Source organism: Nuphar pumila, chromosome 12, assembly GCF_984573655.1.
Source record: "Nuphar pumila chromosome 12, dmNupPumi1.hap1.1, whole genome shotgun sequence".
NCBI classification, from domain to species: domain Eukaryota; kingdom Viridiplantae; phylum Streptophyta; class Magnoliopsida; order Nymphaeales; family Nymphaeaceae; genus Nuphar; species Nuphar pumila.
Genome location: NC_143260.1, coordinates 66,407,636 through 66,435,481, shown reverse-complemented (window position 1 = coordinate 66,435,481; position 27,846 = coordinate 66,407,636).

Sequence of the window (27,846 nt, the reverse complement as noted above, 5' to 3'; positions counted from 1 at the left end):
ATCGATTTTCAAGCCATAAAATCCTGCTTATGCATAGCAATCAGATGATTCAAGGGTCAATCCCTTTAAAACCAAGCATATACGTGATATCTATAGAGTCATATTTAAGAAGAAAACTAAAAGAGCTCATGAAAATCTCAGTTCACACTCTAGTTCTCATTAGGACTATCAACATTTGCTATATACCAGTATATCAGTCTGATAATCAATCAAAAGCTCTTTATGAAAAAGCATAAAGTTGTATTTTGCATAAAGGTAGTTGAGATATTTCCAAAATATCATCCAACTATTCAAATAGTGCTTTATTTTGCCATGAAGGTCGTATTCTAGGTGCCCTCTTCATAGATGTATACTCAATGTTACCAAATTCTCAGTTTAGTAAAATATCATTTATTGTGCGATAATTAATATTCATTCTCATGTTGTATTCTAGGTGCCCTCTTCATCCTTCTTTAGCATTAAGATCATAACTTTCTCTATAAACCTTATAATTTGCCTCAATCTTCTCATTCTTTAACAATTAATTTCAATGTAAGCTGAAGTTAGGAAGTGGAGAATCAGGAGTATACTGCCATAAATTTATGGTAGCTCAGTACTGCAAACGAATTGCATATGTACTCTACCATTTCGGGGTGATTGTGTTACTGGAGCCCGATTAATCAATGCCATCTTAAGGGCATGAATGATATCCTCTATTAATGTCTGTTACTATGGTTAGAAACAGAACATAGGATGTTTAGTTATATGAATGCCCTTACCCCAATTAACAAGATGATGTTAGGTTGAGTGTATTATGAGACTTGCAATCGAAAGGTACATGAATCTTTACCAATGCCCAGTGAATTCTGAAAAAATATCTCCACGAAATTTCTAGGAGGAACATTCAATAGATTTTTCATTGTGAATTATGATATGATTGATTCCTTCAAGACGATGAGTGAGAAAACAGCCACCTTTGCTTTCAATATGTCTGGAGATGTTTTGGATTACCCACTTTTCTTTATATCTAATCAAGATAGACTTTTAAACCATTTTTGAAAAAGTGGATCAGATTGAGAGATTTAAACCAACAAAAAACCAAAACCATTCAATCTGTTAATATTTTCTCCACCATTATATATATATATATCTTGCCAACTTCGATAGATTTATATTGTCTTCAAGGACCTACACAAGAAAACCCACATTTGAGGTTACTTCAACTTTCCTAATAAAGTCTCAAAGGACTTCACAACAAAGTAATTTGGTTGATACGCCTTTTGTCTAGCTCTTAAATGCAAACTAGTTTATGCATATGAAGTAAATCCTGGCCTTAGGAATATTATGTCCCCATACATTGTCACGGGCCTACTTCTTCAATAGGCCAATGCGGCACGACGGTCCTTCCTTACCACCACTAGCTTTTCGGCCAATCACTTGCCGCTTGCAGAAACTTTGATAACTGAGAGTGCAAGAGAGTGAGAGAATAGAAAGGGAGACAAAATCACAATCACAATGAGGGTGAACAAAAGAAAGCTCTTCGCATTTGTATTCATTCACATTTTTGCTCGAGAGCCAGTTACAGTTCAAATCTATGAGCTTGATCCTTCAGAGTTATCATTTATCAACCTGAACCAAAGTACATGGGTGGCTGATGTCTTCTTTTAGTCGTTGTAATTTTGAAAAGATTTTTATATGAAAAACATGTGAAAATCAGACATCAAATAATAAAAACCGGTTCTCACTAGTGGATGAGACCGAGTCGAACTCACGGAACGGGAATATTTTGTATTCAAGCACACAATTCTAAACTATTCTTTATTGCTGAATTATTGAAATGTAAACTGTTTTAAGAAAAGTAAAAACAACTAGCTATTACAACAAATGAATACCCTTCGCAGAGGGCGTAAAGTGCAATATTTACAAACCCAATTAAAATTCTAAGTCTAAACTGAAAAGTAAAAATCTTCTATCTTCGTATTTCGTGTCACGTAGTCTCTTTAGCTCCAATCTCGTGCAATCCTGCACAAGTCAAAAGGACACGAGCAGTACCAGAAATAGAAATATACTTGCTAAATGATCTAATGAAATCACAATTCGCTAAGAAATGCTAAACAAGTAACTACTTAATCTACTGGCAAAGCACTTAACAACAACTAATTATATCTAGCTAATTATTTACTAACATCTAACAATTAACTAATATTCAATTAACTAATGTCGAACCAAAAACAAGGAATGGACAAAATAAGAGATTTATATAAGGAAAAGCAAAACAGTTATTGAAACAGGAACAAAATAGTGAAATTCAACAACAAATGAAAAAATACTAAACAAGGAAAATGATTGAACTAAGTAATTTGAAAAAGATATGAATCATAAAAAAAAAACATTGAAAACAAAGAATGCAAACAATCGGAAAATGAATAGTAACAGCTATTAAACTTTGAATAACGGATTGAGTTCAATTGATTAATTGCCAGCTTCTATCAGACACTTTAAGAAAATCACAGTTCAGCTTTGAATAGTTTCAAATTGAACAGAATTTTACATTGCTGAACAAAATTTCTGCATATTAGTGAAATACAGTCAATTCAAATATTCAACAACTCCAATGGATGCCTGGATTCACTCATGCGATCAATTTCAGTTTGATCGAATGCATATGTATGTAGATAAACACTGGAGATGCAACAGTTTCAGGAAATCACTGTAAATTTAAAGCTCAACAACAACTTCAATTCACCAGAAAGATCAGATGATCTATTACCGGAAAAAAAACAGAGATGCCGGAAAGAGAAAAAAAATTAGAAACAAATATATCGATTTGCATTTTAATCACTTAGAAATATCTCAATCCGATTTCTTCAGTTGATCAAATAATGCTCACTCATACTGAAATTTCTTAAACATCATTCAGTTGATCAATCCAGATTTTCATTATCCAAGATTTACTCACCGGAAAACAACAACTGCACGGTGATCAGAATTCCAGAATTTATCTTTCACCGGAAAATGCAAATATCGATCCAGATAATCAATAATGCTTAGAACAGAATTTTTTTTTTATTTTCTGATAACAATAAACGAATTCACTAAATCTGAATCAAGAATTTGATCAGATTATTAAGATTTATTCATCAGAACATCATTCCGGCAGAATAATTGTCAATCACCGGAGTTCTTCACAGAATTCGTTTTATGTTTCTTGTTTTTTTTTTTTTTTCCATTTTGAAATTCAAACATTATGATTCAGAAAGAATTAAACTGAAGAAGAAGATAGAAGTAGATGACTTACCAGGAATTGAAGGAGGAAGTGGCTTCCACTTCAGACACCGCAATCGACGGGAGTTTTCTTGCCACCGGATGAGGATCGGCTGCTGGAAGAAGAAGAAGAAGAAGAAGAAGAAGAAGAAGAAGAAGAAGAAGAAGAAGAAGAAGAAGAAGAAGAAGAAGAAGAAGAAGAAGAAGAAGAAGAAGTAGAAGAAGTATCGTAAGATCCGGCAACTGTGAAACGGAATGAAGAGGGGAAAAGCAGAGGGGGGAAAAGAAGATTTTGGCGCAAAAATGGAGCCCCCTCCGATCTGTTGTACGCCCCTTTTTAAAAGGATTTACACCGGTTGGAACCGGTTTGAAACAACCCCTTTTTATTTTCAAAACTTCCAAACCGGTTCCAACCGGTTTGGTTTTTACTTGCTATATTTTTTTTTTTTTTTAAATACAAACCGGTTCCACCCGGTTTGTATTTTTATATAATTTTTTTTTTTATTAATTGTTTTTTTATTTATTTTTTATTCTTTTCAAAAGTAAAGAAAACTGTGAAACTTTTCAAAAACAAAACTATTTATAAAAGAACTTCAAAACTAATCTACTATATTTTTTCTTTTCTTTTCTAAAAAAACTTAAATTGAATAAAACTATTTTTCTAATTTTTTTTTCTTTTTAATAAAAACTAAAACTAAAAATAGGCATAAGAATGTAAAATAAAACTATTTTTTTATTCATTTTCTAATTTTAAATTATTTTAGCACATTTACTCAAAAACTAACATAAAATTGGGTTTTTGAAACATTATTTCATAAAATCATGCATATTTAAATGTTAATAAACCCTGAATTATATGCATGATCAAATACCCCCATGCTTATGTTTTGCTAGTCCTCGAGCAAACTAGAAAAATGCAAGAAATCAAACTATCACCTAACTCACTTTCGTAGGAATCACGGTTGCATTTAGCTCATGCAACAAGCCCTTTCAACCCTTGGGTTACCCCAGTGGACGAGTAAGGTCTCGTGAGGGTTTGCAGTGATGCTACCCACAAACATCTCTGTCATGTATGCATAATATTACACATCCTCATAATCAGTAGGTAATCAAAGACTTTATTTTTACAAATATTTCCTGTTATTTCAAAATCAAAATATAATTAGAGTCTTTTATGTACCACCATAGAAAAAGAATTTCTTTCACTTTTCTAAACATCACAATTATTTATGTTTTATTCTTAGAAAATCCAATAAAAACATATTATTATTTACTTATCCTCACTCATATGTTTTCTGCACAGGTTTTTTCAATCATACTTCTAAGCACTGAACTTTTCTTTCTTTTTAAGCTCTTTTCTCTAATTTTTTTCTTTTCACGCTTTTTCTTTTTGCGCACTTATTTTTCTCATATAGCTTGCGTGTGGTCTGCTTTTATGCCTTGTGCAATGTCAATATCTTCTATACTTTTTCATACCAAAAGATATCAACTAAGACATAAAAGTGACTTCCTTCATTCACCCTTATAACATGAGAGTCAAACATTTCAACTTGTATCTGTTCTCAGTTACTTAGGATCACGAAGTTTTCCACTCTCCCTATGCAAATGGACTTAAAAGTTTCAACTTACATCTAAGTTCCATCTACTAAGGATTGTGAAATTATCCAAACAACCTAACGCATGCTTTTTCTCACTTTTTGAGCTCATTTTTATGCTTTTGTTCATTTGCTTAGTTTTTCAAAATAAAACTGTGCATATTCATATTTATGATTCAAAATAAATTCTAACATGTATCTATCATCATTTCTTTGAAATCCACATAAACAACCATAATTTTTAGATCTATGTCAGAAAAAATTTTCGTGGGGCTTAAAAATCCTCTAAAAACATTAGATTTGAAATAACATTTATATAAGTTCAAATTCTTTCTTTTAAAAAAAAAATCTACTTTTTATGAGAGATGTGTAAACATGTGCAAGTAGACAAAAATATTCTGGTGAGCTACTACACCCTCCCCCATGCTTGAATTACACTGTCCCAGTGGCATTCCCCCATGCTTATGTGAAACTAAGTGAATGCACATGAGATAAAATCAATGAGGGAAAGAAAGTAAACTCAATGAAATCTAAAATGTGAAAATATGCCTACCATGATTATGGTTTATGAATTATGCACATGAACTATATGAAAGTACTCTTAAAAAAAATTGTTTTTCTATGAATATTTACAAAATTTTTAATATATACAAACTTATGTGAGTCCTAAACTTCTAAAAGATCAACATCCTCAATGTCTTGTCCTGTCACAATATCTGAGATATAAGGCTTCAGCCGTTGCCCATTTACTTTAAAAATAGCACCCGTACGAGGGTCAAAAAGATCTATCGCTCCATATGGAAACACCCTATGCACAACAAATGGACCATTCCATCTTGACTTCAACTTACCTGGAAAAAGATGAAGACGTGAATGATAAAGCCATACCTTTTGCCCAGGCTCGAACTGTTTCCTAACAATATATCGATCATGAAAATGCTTAGTTCGAGCTTTGTAAATCTTTGCACTCTCATAGGCTTCATTACGCAATTCCTCTAGCTCACTCAACTGAAATTTTCTCTCGACTCCAGCTTGGGTCATGTTGAAATTGAATTTTTTTATAGCCCAATATGCTCTATGTTCTAACTCAACAGGAAGATTGCAAGGTTTCCCGAAAACTAATCGAAATGGTGACATACCAATCGGAGTCTTGAAAGCAGTCCTATAAGCCCACAAGGCATCATCAAGGCACTGAGACCAATCCTTGCGGTCTGGTCTGACTGTCTTTTCAAGAATCCTCTTTATCTCCCTGTTAGATACCTCAACTTGGCCACTGGTTTGTGGGTGGTAAGGTGTAGCAATCCGATGATGCACAGAATATTTCCTAAGTAAGGAAGCTACCTGCACATTACGAAAATGCGTACCACCATCACTGATGATCGCTCTAGGAACTCCGAACCGACTAAAAATGTTGTGCTTGATAAACCGAAGCACCTCTTTATGATCATTGGTCCGGGTGGCCACAGCCTCGACCCATTTTGAAACATAATCAACCGCCACTAAAATATATGTAAATCCAAATGATGGCGGAAAAGGACCCATGAAATCAATGCCCCAAACATCAAAAATTTCCACAATCAGAATAGGTAAAAGAGGCATTATGTCGCGCTTGGTAATGCGACCTGTTTGCTGACATCGCAAACACTTCCTACAGAATTCGTGAGCATCTCTATGAAGTGTGGGCCACCAAAATCCAGACTGAAGGACCTTTGCAGCGGTCTCCCGACTAGAAAAATGACCTCCACAAGCTAAAGAATGACAAAATGATAAAATGGAATGATACTCTTCTTCAGGCACACATCTCCGAATCATCTGGTCTGGGCATGATCTAAATAATTCTGGTTCCTCCCAAAAATAATGTTTCACCTGCGCAAAAAATCTATCTTTTTCATTCCGGTTCCAGTGCGTAGGATACTCTCTAGTAACCAGAAAATTTACAATATCCGCGAACCAAGGTAAACGCTTGACATGAAATAACTGCTCATCCGAAAAAGAATCAACAATCTGTCCTTGATCAATAGATGAATCTATAGTCAGTCTAGACAGATGATCTGCTACAAGATTCTTACATCCACTCTTATCTCGAATCTCAATATCAAATTCTTGTAACAGAAGAATCCAACGAATGAGACGCGGTTTAGCATCCTTTTTACTCATCAAATATCTCAATGCAGCATGATCTGAGTAAATGATAACTTTGGAGCCTAACAAATATGATCGAAACTTCTCAAGTGCAAATACAACAGCTAGTAACTCCTTCTCAGTGGTAGTATAATGCATTTGTGTGTCAGACAGAGTCCTACTAGCATAATGAATAACATGAGATCGTTTCTCAATTTTCTGTCCTAAAATAGCTCCAACCGCATAATCTGAAGCGTCACACATAATCTCAAAAGGCACTGACCACTCAGGAGATCTGAGAATAGGAGCAGTGGTCAATGCTTCCTTTAGGGCTAAAAATGCCTTCAGACAGGCATCATCAAACACAAACGACTGATCTTTCGACAACAGGTTACACAACGGTCTAGAAATCTGACTAAAATCCTTAATGAACCGTCTATAGAAACCTGCATGCCCTAAAAATGAACGCACTTGCCTCACAGAGGTCGGTGGAGCTAATTTGACAATGGTCTCCACTTTGGCCTTATCGACCTCAATACCTTTCTCAGACACAATATGTCCAAGAACAATCCCCTGCTGTACCATGAAATGACTCTTTTCCCAACTCAACACTAGATTTGTCTCCCTACAGCGCTGAAGTACATGAGATAATTTTTGGAGACAATTATCAAAAGAAGAGCCATAAACCGAGAAATCGTCCATGAAAATCTCAAGGACATCATCCATCATGTCAGAGAAAATCGCCATCATACATCTCTGAAATGTAGCCGGGGCATTACAAAGCCCAAACGACATCCTCCTATACGCAAATGTACCATAGGGACAGGTAAATGTCGTCTTATCCTGATCCTCGGGATGAACGGCCACCTGGTTATATCCGGAATATCCATCTAAAAAGCAATAATATTGCTGGCCTGCAAGTCTTTCTAAAATTTGGTCGATGAACGGTAACGGGAAATGATCTTTCCTAGTTGCACTGTTCAACTTCCTATAGTCAATACATACTCGCCATCCCGTAGTAATCCTCATGGGAATGCTCTCTCCTTTCTCATTCTTTTCCACAGTGAGCCCAGACTTTTTGGGAACAACCTGGGTAGGACTCACCCACTGACTATCGGAGATAGGATAAATAATCCCAGCATCTAACAATTTAACTACTTCCTTCTTCACCACTTCTTTCATGTGAGGATTTAATCTCCTTTGTGATTCTCTTGAAGGTTTAGCTCCCTCATCCATAATAATCCGATGCATACAAAAGAAGGGGTCAATCCCCTTTAAATCCGCCACAGACCATCCAATAGCTTCCTTGTGCTCATGCAAAACCTGTAACAACTGATGTTCCTGTGAATCTGTCAGGTTTGCAGAAATAATAACTGGGAGAGTCTGCTCTTTTCCTAAAAAGACATACTTGAGTGAAGCTGATAAAGGCTTCAACTCCAACTCTGGGGGACTCTCTATCGATGGCTTTGCAGGCTTCTCAGCTAATTCTGGAAGTGGTTCAGGATGCCAAATCCCACTGACATTATCTGCCTCACTATCTATCATATCAAGGCAATCCTCTTTGAATGATTCATCAATCTCCTCTTGAGGTGGATCACTCAACAACCAATCATGTTCAGCTTCTATAATATCTTGAATGATATCAACCTCAAAAGAAGCTTCTTCAGTATCAGACTCCATTGATGCACAAAAAATGTTCATCCTCATTTTCCTATTTCCAAATGAAACATCCATTTCACCAGTGCGGCAATTAATGCACGCATTGGCGGTAGCTAGGAAAGGGCGACCAAGAATAATAGGAGTCTGTCTGATGCTATCAACTCCCTCCATATCTAATATCACGAAGTCGACAGGGAAATAACAATCCTCCACCTTGACTAACACATCTTCAAGTATCCCTCTCGGGACCTTAATCGATCTATCCGCTAATTGAAGCGTCATAGGTGTGGATTTCATCTCTTTCAATCCAAATTTGTCATAGAAGAAACCCGGCAAATTGTTAACACTTGACCCAAGGTCAAGCAAAGCACGCTCAACAGTAATGTTTCCTATGACACATGATATGATAGGGGTCCCTGGGTCCTTAAGTTTGGGTGGAGTCTGGTGTTGCAATACTGCACTGATCTGCTCCGTCAAATATATTTTCTTCTGCGCATGGGACCTCAACTTCCTTTTCTGCGTACAAAGCTCTTTGAGGAACTTTGCATATGCAGGGACTTGCTGGATGGCATCTAGTAAGGGAAGGTTTATATGGACGTGCTTGAATATCTCAAGCATCTCTTGCATGTTTACTCCCGACTTACCTAATGCTCTCGGTTTCTCTAACGCCTCAGGAAAGGGGGCTTTAGGAATATGGGTTGTGGAAGGCTCAAATGGAAGAACCTTCTCGCTTTCCTGAGGTACAACATTAGGGACTGGCTGCTTCTTACTTATCTTCTCTCTTTCTTCTGCAGCCTCCCTCGAATGGTACTGCTTCCCACTTCTAAGGGTTACTACTGCCTGAGCCTGCTCTTGATGTGTATCTGTCATATGCAAACTCTGCAGAGGTTCTTTACCCCTAGGGTTAACTATAGGCTGACTAGGCAATGCTCCCTCAGTTCTCCTGCTAAGTGCTTCAGCGAGCTGCCCCATTTGAGTTTCTAATTTTGAAATTGACTGGGTATGTGAGCTCAAATTCGCCTTAATATCTGAAAATGCTTGTAGCATTTTGTCCTCGAAGGACTGACTATGTGAAGGCTCCTGAAAATGGATTTGATTATACGCAGGTTGAGTTGAAGGATCATTGGATCTGTGAAATCCAGGTGTATAACCACCTTGCCTGGATTGATTCTGGGAAGGGTTAGGAGCTTGGGCTTGTGAGTTACGCCATGAGAAATTTGGATGGTTTCGCCAGCCCGGGTTGTAAGTATTGGCAAATGGATTGGGTGCGGGCCTAGCGAAGTTCTGAGCCATCTGAGCCTGCTCTTGGACAAACTCAGGATACTGTGACGCAGCTGGACACTGGAGAACATGGTGTGCAGGACTCGCACACAACGCACACACCTGCATGGCAGGAGAGGGACCCAACAACAATTGATCTAATTTATGGGACAGTTGGTTTACCTTGTTGCTCAACTCAAGGTTCATCCCTATTTCGAAAATACCTGCCTTCTTAGCACTACCCTGTACAGGTGTAACTCTATCAGACCGTGAAGCTGTCGCGTGGTGCATCGAATTCTCACTTAATGTCTCAAAGAGCAACCACGCTTCATCCTCACTCTTGAGCATGAAAGTGCCCCCACATGCGGCATCAACCATTTGACGATTCTTCTCAGTAAGATCGTCATAGAAATATTGCACCAGTTTCCATCGAGGCACCTGGTGATGGGGACACTTGCGGAGAAGATCCTTCATCCTCTCCCAAGTCTCATGAAACAGTTCCCCCTCTATTTGCGTAAAACTGGTGATGGCTTTTCGATACTGATTCGTCTTACCGATTGAGAAATATTTCTTTAAAAATTCTCTTTGCATATGTTTCCACGTGGTAATTCTAACTGTATCTAATGCCTTTAGCCAGTGTTTGGCTTTATCCTTCAGAGAGAAGGGAAACAGGGTCAACCTCATAGCGTCATCTCCAAAGTTGTTTATTCTCACTGTAGAACAAATCTCTAAGAATTCGTTGAGATGACGATATGGATCTTCATTGCTAAGGCCATAAAATGAAGGTAACATTTGGATTACACTGGCCTTAATCTCAAACTGATTTGCTCCTACATCAGGTCTTGTGATGCAGGAGGCGGGAGTATAGGTGTTAGGCATGAAGTACTCCCTAAGGGGACGAGTAATCTGCTGATTCTCAGCCATGGTTGCAGATCTCTGGGCTCTCCTAATAAGGGACTCGGGTTCCTCAATCGGCTCTACCAGCTCAGGGTCAAGTGAGCGTCGCCCTTGCATACACCTTAGAGTAGACCGGTGTAGCTCACGTCCTAACTTTGGGTTTTCTACCTAACTAACGCACTAAGCGGCCAAACCACGCAAACCACAAAGCGAGTAAACTAAAAACAACAAAAACTAAACAAACACCACGCAGTTACACATAACAGAGATTATGCAAAGAAATATAAAATCTATGTGTACGGTAGCAATCGTACACAGTCACCTCTAAGGGAATCCTAATAGGTGGGCTGTGCAGAAAAGTAAGCTCTTCTCTAAGATATGCACATACGTGGTGCTAAACCTAAATGCAAAGCAAACACTAGGCAATAAAGTGAATACTAATATTACGCCGTTCCCCGGCAACAGAGCCAAAAATTTGATGTCTTCTTTTAGTCGTTGTAATTTTGAAAAGATTTTTATATGAAAAACATGTGAAAACCAGACATCAAATAATAAAAACCGGTTCTCACTAGTGGATGAGACCGAGTCGAACTCAGAGAACGGGAATATTTTGTATTCAAGCACACAATTCTAAACTATTCTTTATTGCTGAATTATTGAAATGTAAACTGTTTTAAGAAAAGTAAAAACAACTAGCTATTACAACAAATGAATACCCTTCGCAGAGGGCGTAAAGTGCAATATTTACAAACCCAATTAAAATTCTAAGTCTAAACTGAAAAGTAAAAATCTTCTATCTTCGTATTTCGTGTCACGTAGTCTCTTTAGCTCCAATCTCGTGCAATCCTGCACAAGTCAAAAGGACACGAGCAGTACCAGAAATAGAAATATACTTGCTAAATGATCTAATGAAATCACAATTCGCTAAGAAATGCTAAACAAGTAACTACTTAATCTACTGGCAAAGCACTTAACAACAACTAATTATATCTAGCTAATTATTTACTAACATCTAACAATTAACTAATATTCAATTACCTAATGTCGAACCAAAAACAAGGAATGGACAAAATAAGAGATTTATATAAGGAAAAGCAAAACAGTTATTGAAACAGGAACAAAATAGTGAAATTCAACAACAAATGAAAAAATACTAAACAAGGAAAATGATTGAACTAAGTAATTTGAAAAAGATATGAATCATAAAAAAAAAACATTAAAAACAAAGAATGCAAACAATCGGAAAATGAATAGTAACAACTATTAAACTTTGAATAACGGATTGAGTTCAATTGATTAATTGCCAGCTTCTATCAGACACTTTAAGAAAATCACAGTTCAGCTTTGAATAGTTTCAAATTGAACAGAATTTTACATTGCTGAACAAAATTTCTGCATATTAGTGAAATACAGTCAATTCAAATATTCAACAACTCCAATGGATGCCTGGATTCACTCATGCGATCAATTTCAGTTTGATCGAATGCATATGTATGTAGATAAACACTGGAGATGCAACAGTTTCAGGAAATCACTGTAAATTTAAAGCTCAACAACAACTTCAATTCACCAGAAAGATCAGATGATCTATTACCGGAAAAAAAACAGAGATGCCGGAAAGAGAAAAAAAATTAGAAACAAATATATCGATTTGCATTTTAATCACTTAGAAATATCTCAATCCGATTTCTTCAGTTGATCAAATAATGCTCACTCATACTGAAATTTCTTAAACATCATTCAGTTGATCAATCCAGATTTTCATTATCCAAGATTTACTCACCGGAAAACAACAACCGCACGGTGATCAGAATTCCAGAATTTATCTTTCACCGAAAAATGCAAATATCGATCCAGATAATCGATAATGCTTAGAACAGAATTTTTTTTTTATTTTCTGATAACAATAAACGAATTCACTAAATCTGAATCAAGAATTTGATCAGATTATTAAGATTTATTCATCAGAACATCATTCCGGCAGAATAATTGTCAATCACCGAAGTTCTTCACAGAATTCGTTTTATGTTTCTTGTTTTTTTTTTTTTTTCCATTTTGAAATTCAAACATTATGATTCAGAAAGAATTAAACTGAAGAAGAAGATAGAAGTAGATGACTTACCAGGAATTGAAGGAGGAGTTGGCTTCCACTTCAGACACCGCAATCGACGGGAGTTTTCTTGCCACCGGATGAGGATCGGCTGCTGGAAGAAGAAGAAGAAGAAGAAGAAGAAGAAGAAGAAGTAGAAGAAGTATCGTAAGATCCGGCAACTGTGAAACGGAATGAAGAGGGGAAAAGCAGAGGGGGGAAAAGAAAATTTTGGCGCAAAAATGGAGCCCCCTCCGATCTGTTGTACGCCCCTTTTTAAAAGGATTTACACCGGTTGGAACCGGTTTGAAACAACCCCTTTTTATTTTCAAAACTTCCAAACCGGTTCCAACCGGTTTGGTTTTTACTTGCTATATATTTTTTTTTTTTTAAATACAAACCGGTTCCACCCGGTTTGTATTTTTATATAATTTTTTTTTTTATTAATTGTTTTTTTATTTATTTTTTATTCTTTTCAAAAGTAAAGAAAACTGTGAAACTTTTCAAAAACAAAACTATTTATAAAAGAACTTCAAAACTAATCTACTATATTTTTTCTTTTCTTTTCTAAAAAAACTTAAATTGAATAAAACTATTTTTCTCATTTTTTTTTCTTTTTAATAAAAACTAAAACCAACTAAAACTAAAAATAGGCATAAGAATGTAAAATAAAACTATTTTTTTATTCATTTTCTAATTTTAAATTATTTTAGCACATTTACTCAAAAACTAACATAAAATTGGGTTTTTGAAACATTATTTCATAAAATCATGCATATTTAAATGTTAATAAACCCTGAATTATATGCATGATCAGTGGCACAAAAAAAGTTACAAATGACTCGACACTTTACATCAAGACTCAACCAAAGCAAAACAGACTCTGGACACAATTGTACAAAGTAGGTCGCAGGGAAACAAGCTCCCCCCTTCAAGTCATGTGCCGCCCTCGGTGCCATCTACTTCATGGTAGGCTCTGATTTTGGCCGAATAGCAGCTCTTCATCTAGAATGTTGGCTCCAACGTCAGCTTCGCAATCTCCTTCCACTGCACCAGTTACTTCTTCACTTCGCCCAAGTAATTGACTTTGTGGTGAAGGATCTTGCTGAGACGTTTCTCGGCCCGTTGTGCTGTCGGGGCCCTCTATAGGATAGGAGCGCATTGTGGCATGCTATATTATGGATCCCCCTTGTCCGCATGGAACAATTTTAAATTGCACACATGGAACATCAGGTATACCTTGAAGTTTGTTGGCAGGTCCAGCTTGTACGCTAGGTTTCCCATTTTTTTGGTGATGGTGAATGGTTCTTCGTACTTTCTGATCAGTCCACAGTGTCATCCATGGAAGATGCATGTGCGATCCGGGTATAGTTTCACCAACACCTAGTCCCCAACACGGAACCCAGCAGGACGATAGTGCTTGTTAGCCCACTTCTTCATCCTCTTGGCCGCTTTGTGCAGAAACGCTTTTGCCAACTCGGTCTGCTCGTGCCAATCTTGAATAAACTGATAGGCAAAGGATGTTATTCCCTTCTCTTGGAAGATTACTGAGGCACCAAAGGGTGCTTTAGAAGGACGAATAATGTCTGCCTTCAACATCTCGTCTAGCTGTCTGCGCAACTCTTCCAATTCAGTCGGCCCTATGCAATAAGGAACTATGGTAGGGGACTTTGCTCCAGGGGTCAACTCTAACTTGTGGTTGACCTCGTATCTCGACAGCAGATGCTTCGATAGTTCTGGAGGCATCACTTCTCAAAACTCAGTCAACAATGGGGCATGGGTCGATGACACTGCTGCTTTCATCTTCCCTTATTCAATGTCCATAATGACTAGGAATGTCTGATCTCCACACTGGACACCTTTCTTCAATTGCATAGCAGATAGCATTGAAGACTTACCTCCAAGAGTAAGGCATTGCACCATGTGTGAAATGTTTGACCCCATGATTGTCAACGAATTAAACTTCAGAAGCATCATCATATTCTGGCTATAAAAAAACTTCATACCCAAAATCATTCTGAAGTCATCCAGGGACACTACTTAGAAGTTCGCTTTGTTGGCCCAACTCCCAATTTGGATAGCCATATTTCTTGCTTCACCAAGGATTGGCTTGGCCTCAGAGTTCACCATCTTGATGGTCCTTTGCTTTGGCCTAGGCTTCAAGTCCAACTGTTTCACCTCTTCCTGCGAGACGAAGTTATGTGTGGCTCCAGAGTTTACCATTGCCATAGTAGACATCTCATTCGCGGTGATTTCCAGATACATGAGCTCTTTGCTAACCAGCATGCTCTTGGTTGCGCAACTTATAACTGTGTTGATTGTTTGCATGGCTCTCATCCTTGGTTGCATGACCTCAACGTCATTACTCTCTGCCTGCACTGCATTGACCTGCCTGTTGTCCTTCACGAGGCGCTTTGGACATTACTTGGCAATATGTCTTTCGCCACAAAACCAACAAGTCACAAACGACCCTTTGTTGTCGTTATTGTTGTGCTTTATATAATTCTGCCTATTGTCAGAATGGTGTTGGGTCGTCGACTCACCTTTATTATCGCATCAATGCTCCTTCTTGCCTTTATGGTCTGACTTTTCCCAACCGTAGTCAATGAAATGAAAGGCTTGCACTGTATATCCACCAGTCGCTCGGTCATCACATATGCATCTTTTAAAGTCTGAGCATTGCTCCTTTCCACTTTGGATTGTGCTTAAGGTTGTAGTCCGACAATAAACTAGTTGAGTTTGTCTTCATCCAGCATATTAAGTACGTCTAGCATGAGCTTCTGAAATGTTCTGATGTAGTCTATCAAGGCTCCAATGTGCTTGAGTTCTGCCACCATCTGATAAGCTTGGCACTGTACATTCCTTGGCACAAAATAGTTTCATAGCTTATTTTTGAAGGCTTTAAAGGTATCAATCACGCAGTGACCCCTTTTGATGTTGCTACGCTTCCGTCTTCACCAAGCTATAGCATCTCCGTCAAGTAGAGTTGTTGTCGCCTTCACCCTAAGGTCTTCGGCCAATACATTCTGAATGTCCAAGTAGTCTTTCACCTGAAATAAAAAGTTTTCTATGGCTCTGCTATCCCTGGAACCATTGAATTTAGTTGGCATCGACATATCTATCTTTGATGGCCTATCGTTATTTCTATCATTGCGGGTAACTGTCCACTGGAGAGTGTGGTTCTTCAACTAAAGCTCCTCAACTTTAGTCTGCACGGTGGTCACTATCATAATCAGTGAAGTAACATGTCCTATTAGCATGTTTACCGACTCTTGCAAGCTTATCACCTTATCGTCCAGTGCTCTGAATGACTCAACTGCATGTAAAATCGCTTCCTCATGCGAAGTCACATCAACCACCAGTCTATTGACAATCATGACCATATGCTCATGGCCTCGAGGTGAACCCATCTCCTCAGCAACTGCCTTTCCTTTGGTGATCCGCAAGTTGTAATGATGTGCCATGATGTCATGCTCACAAATCGTGGCTTGTTGATGTGTCTCTCAACACCGGCTCTTGAGTCCCTTCCCAAGGTCGAGAACGAGATCTGATACCACTTTTCATGGGCCTACTTCTTCAATAGGTCAGTGCGACATAAGAGTCCTTCCTTACTGCTGCAAGCCTTCTGGTGGCTCACTTGCCGCTTGCAGAAGCTTTGATAACTGAGAGAATAGGGAGCGAGAGAAAATTGCAATCACTCGAAAGCAATCACAACGAGGGTGAACAAAAGAAAGCTCTTTGCATTTGCATTCATTCATATTTTTGCTTGAGGGCTCGTTACAATTCAGATCTACGAGCTAACCCTTCAGGTATTTATCAACCTGAACCAAAGTACATGGGTGGCCCGAAGAAAGTTATAAGTGACTCGACACTTTACATCAAGACTCAAATAAAGCAAAACAGACTCTAGACACAACTCTACAAAGTAGGTCGCAGAGGAACATACATAACATTGTAATCAATAAGATTGGGAAGGTAATTATATGTGGCCAAAATGCAAAGCAACAAGCACCGGCAAATACGTCACATGCTCTCTCTCTCTCTCTTATATATATATATATATATATATAAAGTGGTAGCTATGCAACCTATTGTTTCCACAAAAAAAACTCTTAGTGATGACCAAAGTCGCTGCTAAAGGTCCCATACTTTTATTGGTGACATTTGTCGCCACTAAAAATGTTATTGCAAAATAAATGATGTTGAGTGTCGCCACGATAGATGCTTAATGCCATACCTCTCTTGTTGCACTCCTAGTGATTGCATTGCTACCACTTTCTCTCTCTCTCTCTCTCTCTGAGAGAGAGTTCATCTTATTGTCTGGTTGTTGCTTCAATTAAAGAAGCTTTGCTGGTTGGGTAATGTGGCTTTGACTTGCCACATGAGACCCACTTAGAGTCCCTTTTCTATGTCTCAAAGGAAACTCCAACATATGGGGAGTTTCCTTATTTGTTTGAAAAACTACCTATATAAGAGGGTGTTTCAACATGGGATCTTTTATGAGAGGACTTTAAAGGTTCTTGTTTATAACACTACAAGAAAAAATTGTGTTTACCAATACACCAAAGCAGAAGCACCAGTGTAAAGCTACTTTTACTGGCATAGAAATGGATTGTGCCAAAGAAAAGGTTTTCTCTAGCATAAAAATTACAGATCCAGTGAAAACCATTTTTGTTGGTGCAAACTAATGTTGCACCAACAAAAATATGATTTCTCTGGTGCAGATCCTGTCTATGCCAGTAAAAATTGAGTTCCTCTGGCACTGTGTTAGATTGTGCCAGTAAAAACCCTTTATTTGAAAGCACCAAACATTTCCCTCCCTTCTTTCCTTTTTTTGCCAAACATTTTTGAGAATCTTCTTTCTCTCGCTGTCTCCTAAAAATTTATAGACGCATGAGAAGAAGAAGAGTGTTTCGTTGGGTCATCGATCTCCCTCTCCTTCTATTTAAAACTCATCTAAATCCCAACTACAACTATGTAAGAAGGCTAAATGCTCCAACTGGTGACGATCGGTAGGAGGAAGGCATTATCTACTCCTCATCTCCTTCATTTTTTGTGCCTTCATCTCCTCTTTGACTGCTAATGATGCATAAATATTACATTTTCTTAACATGTTTTCACTACATAAATGCATCACCTAGAGATTTAAGGTCCACACTTAGGTGCATAATGATGTTATAGAGCTTTGGTTCGAATTTCATCAAAATCGGACTTAATTTGAGGAAATTAATGCATTTCTAGTGTTGCGGGTCAAACCTCAGAGTTGTATCGGGTATTCAGGATCCAAACCGCCCATCTGGACCTTGGATCTGGGCCAATATTGATGTAGATCCACTCCAGCATACCCATTCACGTTTTTATCATAAAATATTTCTAAAAACCCCCTGTAGAAAGAGGCGCCCAGAGAATAAAAATATTTCAACACTGTTTTTGTAAAAACGCCCAAACTAGGCAAAATGTTAAAAGAGGAGAGGGACGCCCAGCACAACTTTGTCTTTGCTTTGGTTTTCGTGCTCTAGGGGCACGAATCTTACTCCAGCCCCCTTCTCATCCCTCACCTCATGCCATCCCCATTAGAGCATGAAGAAAAGCTTGAGATCCAAGCCTTCTATCTTGCCTTCTTTCATAACCTCTTCATTTCTTATTCTTCCTTGTTGGCTAATCACCATAGTGGCTGTGTTTTGCAGGTGCAGCAGAGGTGGAAGACACTTCTCTTGCGTGGAAGTGCGAGACACTCCAACAAGAAGAACTGACTCTACCTCCATCCGGTTTTCTAAGCCACCCGATCAAGAATCGGCTTCATCCTCCATCTTCGGTGGACTTCCAACGTGTTGCAGCAGCCTAATACCATTCCATGGTGTATGTTCATCATCAACGAGGTTCCTCGCGGTGCGAAGCCAAGCAAAGTCTGCTCTCTTCTTCCCCTCAGTCGTCGGATCGCCCTGGAGGTTGGTCTTCTCATCTATTGCTTCTAGTTAGAACCTATCCTGTGCGTGAGTCATGTGACTGTGATTTTCTGTTTTTCGTCAGCTTTAGAATAGAAATTTCATGCATAAACCAGCATGTAGGAGTGTTAGTTGTTTGTTTTATTAAAAAATAATATTTTTAATCCAACGTTGGATCTTGTTGGGTGTGTGAGTGTGTTTTGAGTTTTCAGATATGTGTGTCTGCTTCTTTTCAGTCTTTCTCAGTCTACTATATCTTATTTTGTTCGAGTTAGTACCTTAGGAAAAGTATCTATGTGATTTTCTGTTTTGTGCGTTTTTAGATTTTGTGAAAATGAAAAGTCGAGTGATGTTTTGTTGTCATTTTTCATAAGTATTACATTAATGGCAAACCATAGCTCACACATACTTGTTCACATGACACTACACATATGTATTTAGGGCTGTATAACTTACTCAGACAGTGGTAGTCTGATTCCTTTGTGGTTTACTGTTTTCAGGTGAAGCTATAAATGAACTATCAGAGTGAGGGTGGCGGCTTCGTCGAGGCGGTCATGGCACTACTACTTCTCTGTTTTATGTTTCTAGACTTTGAACTGATGTAATAAACTTTGTTATGATGGAATAAGATTGAAGATCTATGTAGCTTCCCATTTGTCTATTTGAATGTTTAAAAAAATTATTTGGTTAAATTTACATTAAAATTTAATGGGGTGTTACAATTATGGTATCAAAACCAGACAAAAAAAATAGTAGTCATGACAACCTCGACGACCTGCCATCACTCTATAAGTATTCAATTTAATGAATTCACTAAAACTATGACTAGTTTAATCATATTTAACATTATTCATGTATCTGATACTCACTAAGTCGTAGAACAACCATAACGCTATTTTTATTTTATAAACATGTTTATGCCAACTAGATGGTGTGGGCTAACAGGTGCAATGATATCCTTGAGACTTTGCAAAACCTAGCTGGAGTGGTCGGCCAAGAGGCCTCAGCAATGGAACAAATGGGCACCAACTTACAACAGGTGGCCCAGGACAAATTGAATGCGGGTGGGACCATGTCGTACAAGAAATTCATGGATATGGATCCACCTGCGTTCGTAGGAAAGACCGATCCTGAGGCAGCAGAGTCCTGATTGCGAGAAATATAGAGGATTTTTTGAGTGTTGGAAGTTTCGACCAAACGATAAGTAGATTTCGGCACATATCGCCTGAAGGAGCATCCAGAGAAGTGGTGGGAAACCACCCATGCGGTGAAGTTTCAGAATGGACCCGTGACATGGCCGCAGTTCGTGGAAGTGTTTAACAACACCTACTTCCCGAAGCACAAGAGAACCAAGAAGATGCAGGAATTCCTCGACCTGCAACAAGGAGGAGGGTCATTGGCAGAGTATATCACAATGTTTCACAGCTTGGAGCGTTATTGTCCTAATATATACACGACGGACGAAGACCGTGCGATGAAATTTGCCCGAGGACTGAAAGCAGGACTCAGAAATTGCCTATATACATGAGGGCCAAAAACCCTCGACGAGGCCATTCAGGTTGCTACCTTGTTTGAGGATGATTGGAAGGAAGGGCAGAAGTTCCAGAAGAATCGTCTAGGAGTGCAAAAGCCAGAATTCAAGAAGCGATTCGGTGGGAAGAAGTTCAACCTGCACGCCAAAAAATCGAGGCATTTTGGAGAGCACAAGACGGGCCAGACACAAGGCCAGCGATGCCAGAAATGCAATCGGTTCCATCCAGGACAATAGTGCCCTCGGGTGATGGGCGGTTGCCTTTATTGCAGAAAACTGTGGCACTATATCAGGGAGTGCCGTAAGAAATAGGCAGATGATGCGAAAAAGGCAATTGAAGGCCAACAACCACAACCACAGCAGCAAGCACTGCCACCTCAGCAAGCTAATTAGAAGAAGATGGCCGTGAGAGTTTATGCAAGTGCGGCAGAACAACTCTAGAAGGGCAATTTGGTCCAAGGTACAATTCTCATATCTGAACAAGCTGCCTTAGTACTCTTTGATTGTGGAGCAACACATTCTTTCATATCTGTCAATTTTGCTAAACAACTTAAAGCACCCACTGAATCATTAAAGCATGAATTAGTAGTCTATAACCGCATCGGATTCAATGAACCATGTGTAAATTACATGCTAAAAGTGCAGTAGGATCGAGGCAACGAGCACTAGAGGGGGGTGAATAGTGCTTTTAAAAATTGTCTGCGGAATATTGACGGATTTTGCAATTTGAAAAGCAAACACACAAAGAACACAAAATTTAGCCTTGTTCGGTCTTTCCCGACCTACATCCAGTCTCCAAGCAAAACCCGCTTGAGATTTCCACTATCAACCTTGTGTAACTACAAGATCATACAGACCAAATCCGATCCCACTTTCAGTAACACACCTACTGAAAGCAAACAACTCCTTTAAACCAAGGAGTCCTTCCTTTTACATAAAATAAGTAACAACTTACAATACAACCTATGAGCCCTTCTTTTGAATGCAAATGAGATGCAATTGAATTTTGAGGTTGTTAAAATACTCTACTCACGAATTCACTCTCTCAAAGGAATTTGAGTGAAAAACTGAAGTGAAAAATATCACGGGAGTGAGAAAATGAATATGAGTGAAAAGCAAAGAGTAATTGATTCAAATTGAAGTCTTTTTTTAGTGTAAAATGCACTCATATTTATAGTTGAAAGTTTTCATACATTGAGGGTATGAAAGGGTGTCAAAACAGTCCATTTTGAATGATCAAAATGTTTGAAAAATGAAAAGACACGCCTTTTTAAAGTTTCAGGAAAAAACGGTAAAATTAGTCAATTGAAACAGTAGTTAGTCGACTAATAGTTAGTTATTAGTAGACTGACAGTTATCAGCGGTCGACTGATCTGTTTATCGAGCCGTTTGAAAATCTGAACTTTTGAAACTTAGTCGACTAGAGATAAAATTAGTCGACTGATAATATCATCAGTAGATTGAAAAACCTTTCAGTCGACTGCTGCTAAAATCTTCTGAAAAACATACATTCTGTCCGGTCGACTGATAAAAGCATTAGTCGACTGCTGCTAAATTTTCAGAAAACACATGTTTTGTCCAGTCGACTGATAAAGTCATTAGTCGACTGCTGCTAAATTTTCCAGAAAATAGACATTCTGTCCAGTCGACTAATAAAACCTTCGGTCGACTAATTTGACAAAAATGACTTTTTAAAAAATATGGCGCGAAAGGATTAGTCGACTAGTGAGTCTATTGGTCGACTAATAAACACGAAAATTTAAGAAAAGAGTTTTCTAAAAAGATTTTTATGAAGGGTTCTTTTAGAAAAGTTTTTCTAAAGACTTTTTAGGTAAAATGCAACCTAAATATGCACTCTAAGTAAAGCTCTTACAAGAATCTAAGACTTTTAATGAATTTAACATTTGCACACTAGTCTTCAAAGATTCTTCATTGAATTCTTCAATTTCTTCATTGCCTTAGCTGAAATGCAGTTGATTTCACTTGCTCATCATCAAAACCTTGTACTTGAAGTATCATGTACGGCTTCATTGTCGTAACAATCTCCCCCTTTTTGATGATGACAAACTTAATCAAAGATGAAGCATTTAGATGCATAGATGGAGATTTTACTCCCCTTATCAATATGCTGCAAAACATTAAAAGTTAGTCCATTTAAAACACATATATCACATATTGATTGGTTTGCATTTCCATCATTACTTCATGCATTTTTAAATCTTTTTCATAAATGAAATTTTCAGTGCTTTCACATGATGTAATTTCCATGTCATAATGCAATATGCAATTTCTATCTTTTTCTCTTAATTTCTCATTTCTCATGCAAAATGCTTATCTTTTTCTATCTTTTTCTCCCCCTTTGTCATAATAAAAAAGAGTAAGGGCAGAAATAGCATAAGCAAAATATAAATACAAGTTTAAAATATTACAACCCATAAAATATTAAAGTTCAGTAAAGACAGAAAATAAAGATCAGAAAAGTGAGTTGAGCAAGTCCTTGATTGCAGTAACATCTTTCTGAATTGAAGAAAGTTGTTGAGTCACATCTTCACGAAAAGTGCGTTGATGCAGCTCCAAAGCTTCCAGTCGTTGCAAAACTTCATCATTGTCTTAACTTGTAGAAAATTTATTTCTTTTTGCTTAAGATAAAGGTGTCGCAGAAGATGGTGACGGTTCAGAAATTGATGGTTCAGTAGGATCAGATGGTTCAGTTTGATCAGCATTTAAAGGAGGCAGATATTTGATTTTTATCCTTTTAAAAATAGTTTGATCAAAGAACTCCTTTTGCTCAATATATTTTTCATTAGTTAAGGGAACTTTGAAATGTCTGAAAATATGAGTTAGAAGACATCCATAAGGAAGAAATGGTTTTTGTTTCCATAAATTTGTAAAATACACATTGGCCCAATTTACAGAAATATTTCCAAATAATACATAAAGAGCTGTAGATAGATCTGTTGAATAGTAATCAAAAGAACCAGTTTTAGGTAGAACATTGTGGCCAAGGATTCATCCAGCAATGCGTGCACGAGTTTGAAGATTAGTATTTTTGAAAGGAGGGCAATGAGGTGCACCGGAAAGAAGAATTTGTTCAAAAATTCTTTCATCATTTAGTTCAACAGTATTGAAAAGAGTGTCTGAAGGTGGAATTTCTAGGATTTTTACAACTAGTTTAGAATCAAACTCAATTTCAACATCATGAACAAGAGAGGAAAGAACTTCAGTTTCATGATCAAAATGTAAATTCGTATAAAACAAGTGAATCAGAAAAGGATAGTGAAGGGTGTCTGCACAGGCATCAAAAAGATGTGAAATTCCTGGAAATAATTCTCTTATTTTGTAACGAGAAAACAGGTGAAACAGTATATTTCGGCCTGGTAAAATAAGTAGTGCAGAAATCGATCCAAAAGTATCATATAAAAGAGGATTTCAGAGTAATCTGAGAGAAAATCCATGTCTTAAAGAAGGTGTAGGAGGAGGAGAACCTAAACCTTTTGCAGATGCAGTCTTGGAACGAGGCATGGTTAAAAAAAAAACATATTCACCTCAAAAAAATAGTTGCAGAGAATGTTGTTGACTTCCAAATGGCGTTCGACGGGAGGAAGATGTTGTCGTGCGTCGTGCAACAAAAATAGAGGAGGATACGGTGGCTAACGACGGGTGAGAAGGCTGCCACAAGGGGATTCCGGCGAGGACTGAAGATACACCATCATGGCAAGAGGATTCCGGCGAGATCTGAAGATGCGCCGGTTACTGCAAGAGGATTCTGGCGTTTCCCTGTCACGACCAGAAAATTTCGGCGAGGATAGGTTCGAACGGCACTCCGAGGGTTTTTCGGAAGAGAGAGAGGAAAGAGAGAGAAAGAGGGTTTTTGTTTTTCAAAAGGGTTTCGTTTTTAAGAAAAATGAAAAGGTGTGAAAATGAAATGAAACGATGCCCTTTTAAAAAAAATGGGTGTTAAAAAAAATCCAAGGGGTATCGGGTCCCTTTAGTTAAAATTTAAAAAAAAAAAAAATAGTCGACTAAAATTTTATCGGTCGACTAATAATGTGCGACTCTTTCTAAAGATTTAAAAGCATCAGTCGCCTAAAATTTTATCGGTCGACTAATATGGTGCGATTTTGAGATTTTGTTCAAAAAAATCAGCATAAATCAAAAAATGAGCAAATGCCTAGTTCTCTCCTAATTCTCATAAAATCTTTATTTTTAAGCGGTTTAGTGAAGATATCGGTATGTTGTTCTTTAGTGGAAATAAAATTTAACGAAATATCTCCTTTTAACACATGATCTCATAAGAAATGATGTCTAACTTCAATATGCTTAGTTCTTGAGTGCTGAACAGGATTTTTCGAAAGATTTATAGCACTAGTGTTATCACAATAAATAGTTGTTGTGGAGTAATTCAAACAAAAATCTTTTAAGGTCTGTTTGATCCATAGTACTTGTGAACACGCTAAACTAGTTGCTATATATTCTGCTTCAGTTGTTGAGAGTGACACTGAATTTTGCTTTTTACTAAACTAAGAGACTAAGGAATTTCCTAAGAAATGATAAGTTCCGCTAGTATACTCTTGCGATCAGATTTACTTCCTGCAAAATCTGCATCACTATATGAAACTAAATCAAAGGAAGATGATTTTGGGTAAAACAAACCAAAATCTGAAGTATCTTTCAAATATCGAAGAATTTGTTTTACTGCAGTTAAATGAGATTCCTTTGGATTAGCTTGAAATCTTGCACACATACAAACACTAAACATAATATTAAGTTGACTAGCAGTTAAGTATAATAGAGATCCGATCATACCTCTGTAGAGCTTAGTATCTACATTTTTACCATTTTTATCTTTATCAAGAGAAGTAGTTGTACTCATAGGATTCCTTCTTGATTTCGATGAATCCATCCCAAATCTCTTGAGAAGTTGCTTTATTTGAAGTCCAAGGAAGTAGTTTAATTCGCCCATCAAGCTCATTTCAAACTCTTCCTGCATAGCTTTAGCAAATTCTTTACAAAGAGAATCATTAGTAGAACCAAATATTATGTCATCAACATAAATTTGCACAATAAGAATATCTGAATTAAGATTTTTAATAAATAAAGTGGAGTCTACCCGACCAATGGAAAAACCAGATTTTTCTAGAAAATTTCGTAGTCTTTCATACCACGCTCTTGGTGTTTGTTTAAGTCCGTACAAAGCTCTTTTAAATTTGTAGACTTTTTCTGGATATTTCTCATTTTCAAAGCCTGGAGGTTGCTCTACATAAACTTCTTCATTGATGTGTCCATTTAAGAATGCACTCTTAACATCAATTTGATATAACTTGAAGTTCATGTAACTAGCAAAAGCAAGCATCATTCGAATTGACTCCAATCGAGCCACTGGTGCATACGTTTCATCAAAATCTATGCCTTCTTCTTGATTATAGCCTTGTGCTACTAGCCTTGCTTTGTTTCGAATGACTTTGCCATTTTTATCCAGCTTATTTCGGAAGACCCATCTTGTTCCAATTACTAGATGATCCTTTGGTCTATCAACTAGATCCCAAACATCATTCCTAGTAAATTGGTTAAGTTCTTCAGACATGGCCAAAAGCCAAAATTCATCATCACAAGCCTCATTGATATTCTTTGGTTCTATTTTAGATATGAAAGCAACATTTGCAATATATTTTTTTAATTGCCTTCTAGTTTAGACACCACTCTTTATTCCTCCAATAACTTGTTCATGTGGATGATTAGGATCTTTTTTTCAAACCGGTTGAAGAGGAATATTTTCTTGAGAAGTACTCTCTATCAAGGGTTCTTCTTGAAGTATTACTTCTTCTCCTTCGCTTAGATGTATAACCTGCTCACAATTTTCATCAAATGCAACATGTAAAGATTCTTCAATACAAGATGTTCTTTTATTAAAAATACAATAAGCTTTACTTCTAGAAGAATATTCAAGAAATATTGATTCATCTGATTTTGAATCAAACTTATCAAGATTATCTTTGGTATTTAACAAGAAGCATTTACTACCAAAAATTTTGAAATATGAGATCTTTGGTATACGATCATAATACAATTCAAAATATGTTTTATGTAAAATTGGTCGAATAAAAACACGGTTTAAAACATAACATGTTGTATTTATTGCTTCAGCCCAAAAGGATTTTGGTAAATTTTTATCTTGAAGCATGGTTCTAGTACATTCTTGCAAAGTTTTATTCTTTCTTTCAACAACCCAATTTTGTGGAGCCGCTCTAGGAAAAGCAAAGTTGTGAGATATACCATGTAAATCACAATACTTTAGAAAAGATTCATTTTCAAATTCACCACCATGATCACTACGAATTTTAATTATAGATGTAGATTTTTCATTTGTAATTCTTCTACAAAGTTTGGAAAATTCCGAAAAAGCATCATTTTTGCTTTTTAGAAAAATCACCCATGTAAACCGAGAATAATCATCTACTATAACAAAAACATACTTGCTACCATTCAAACTTTGAATTCTAGATGGTCCAAATAGATCTAAATGTAAAAGTTCAAGTGGACGTTTTGTTGAAACTATATCTTTTGCTTTAAAAGAACTCTTGATTTGTTTACCCCTTTGGCAAACATCACATAAGTGATCTTTCTTATATGGTATTTTAGGTAGGCCTCTAACAAGGTCATTCTTGGATAACTTGGAAATAATTTTAAAGTTAACATGTCCAAGTCTCTTGTGCCATAACCATTGAATTTCATTTGAAACAATAAGACATTTTTCATTAAAAGTGGGTAACTCATCTAGGTATAGTTCATACACATTGTTTCTTCTTTTACCTTTAAAAATGATCTTTTTAGATTGAAAATCAGAAATTAAGCATAAATCATTTTCAAAAGAAACATGAAAACCTTTATCACATAATTGACTAATAGATAATAAATTATGCATTAAACCATCTACTAAAAGAACATTTTCTACCAAGGGAAATTTTGGATTACCAATATTACCAATACCTATTACTTTTTCTTTGTTATTGTCACCAAAGGTGACGGTTCCTCCATCCTTACTTTGGAGGGTGGAAAATAACTCTGGCCTTCCAGTCATATGTTTGGAACAACCGCTGTCCAATATCTATTTGCTCCTTATTTTGTGTACCTACAACAAATTTAGAAGACAAAGCATTTGACCCCTTTCTATTTTCGGGTTCATGAGAGTTAGTCTTAGGAACCCATATCCATTTGGATTTTGGTTTCCTTTGATAATAAATATTCTTTCTATAAAAAGATTTAGCATTTCTAGAATAATCATGTATAGGCTTATAAGCATTATAAGTTTCATGATTAGATGCATTTCTATTAGAACTGGAAAATTTAGTTCTATGAATAAATGGTTGAGAATATTGTCTTTGATTCTTCACCACATAGTTTGGTCTATTTTGAGTATCAAAGAAGCTATATTCCAATCCGGTTTTATTAACCGAGCATCTTTGAGAACCAAAAAGTCTTTCTAGATTCTCTTGACCATTTGTGAAT